Here is a 1743-nt window from a genome sequence, read left to right on the forward strand (position 1 = left end):
AAATTAAAAATAAATATTCAATATTATTGTCATTCTTAGTGTTGAATTGATTTTCTTTTTGCACTAGTATTAATTTGATTTTTATTTAAATGTTATTATAATTGTCAATATGTATGGATTATAATCTTTATTAGATCATTAAGAATTTTAACTTCCAAACATGATATAATTATATTAAAAGATAAAAATTATGAAAAAGTATAAGAGTTATATATATATATATAATGTGTATCTTTTATCTTTAACGACAACACAATGAGTAAAACATTCATCTTTTTGTTCAAAATGTAGAAATAAAATAAAAGAGAATAGAATAATATTAATTGGAATTAAAATAATACAACAATTAATCTTCAAACTGTTTGAAAGTTATTCAAACTTTTATACTACTATAATTCTATCTTCTGGAATCTCCAAGATGATTAAGATTTCTTCTTCATTTTGTTGAACTTGTACCAAATAATGTGATGAATTTTTGAAAAATATATGTATGATCTTCATCTAAGTGAAGGTCATATTGTGACATCATCTTTTACATGTCCTTTTTTATTATTATTAAGTACATGATTGTTGAATAAAAAGATGAAGAAAAGAAAATTAAATACCTATACTACTAAAAAGAAAGAATGAAAAAATTGAAATGAACATTCAACATCTCTATAGATGATTGGTATTTATAGATTGGATAAGCCAACGAAATAGTTAGAAGGAAATTGAAAAGACATACTATTTAAGTTGAGAATATCAATAGATGGAGGTTTTTTTGTAACTCATTATGTATAATTACAATAATAAATATGTTTGAATTTTTTTAATTAATAAATAAATTATTTAATAAAAAAAAAAGAAGAAAAAATGTCAAAAAAGAGAGAAAAAAGATAAAAAGGAATGGAGGCCATAGAGAGATGCCACATCACCTCCTATGTGATCCTCCTTTATATATATACTAGTCAACTATAAGATGAGAAACTTGCCTTGAAACTTTCTTATCGGAGTTTCTACATTACTAATAACTCGAAATCTCCATATTGGTATCTCTTCATTAGTAGCGATCTCAAATAATATACGGTCTCCTTCATTTAAGCAATTATCACCACTGAATTTTTCCCATCCATCCGCAACATAAACTTAAAATGTTGCAAAACTTTAGCATTAAGTTCCACAACTTTGTTTTTGTTTCATCAATTATAATCAAACCATACTTCTTGTTGCCCTTGATGAAACCATTTGCAAATGCAAAATCTTTTGGAATCCACTAAAATAGTGTATAGACAATTAACACACATTAGTTAACCTACAGTTTAAATGTAATTTATTATATTTGTGGTATATTACATCAACAGAAACTTACCATAAAATCACTCGAAAGGCAATATTGCCTAATAGTGCATTCAAAATATGATTGACTTAAATGTTTGTCCTCGTCCTCTTCATCCTCATACTCATCCTCGTCCTCGTCCTGGTACATTGCATACTCTTTGTCACAATGATGACTCGAATCGAATATGAACACATCAAATTCCATATCTCTTTCATGTTTGAACGGTAAAACATCTCCAAATTTCAAATTAAGTGTAACGACCTGTTTAGTCGTTTTGAGCAGCAGATTTTAATTCTGGAAAATTGGCTGAGGAAACGGACCCCACGACGGAACGTCACAGGCACGACGGACCGTCGCAGGGTCTCGTTTCAGCATACTTAGAAATTCTGAAATTGGGTACTGAAAATCGACTCTCTGTAATC

General features: G+C 28.0%; 1 pseudogene; it reads right to left on the minus strand.

Moving 5' to 3' along the window:
* Positions 1-954: 954 nt before the first annotated feature.
* The window catches only part of LOC107009977, a 9799-nt pseudogene continuing 9010 nt past the window's right edge, over positions 955-1743 (minus strand).

This window comes from Solanum pennellii, chromosome 2 (genome assembly GCF_001406875.1).
Source record: "Solanum pennellii chromosome 2, SPENNV200".
NCBI classification, from domain to species: Eukaryota; Viridiplantae; Streptophyta; class Magnoliopsida; order Solanales; family Solanaceae; genus Solanum; species Solanum pennellii.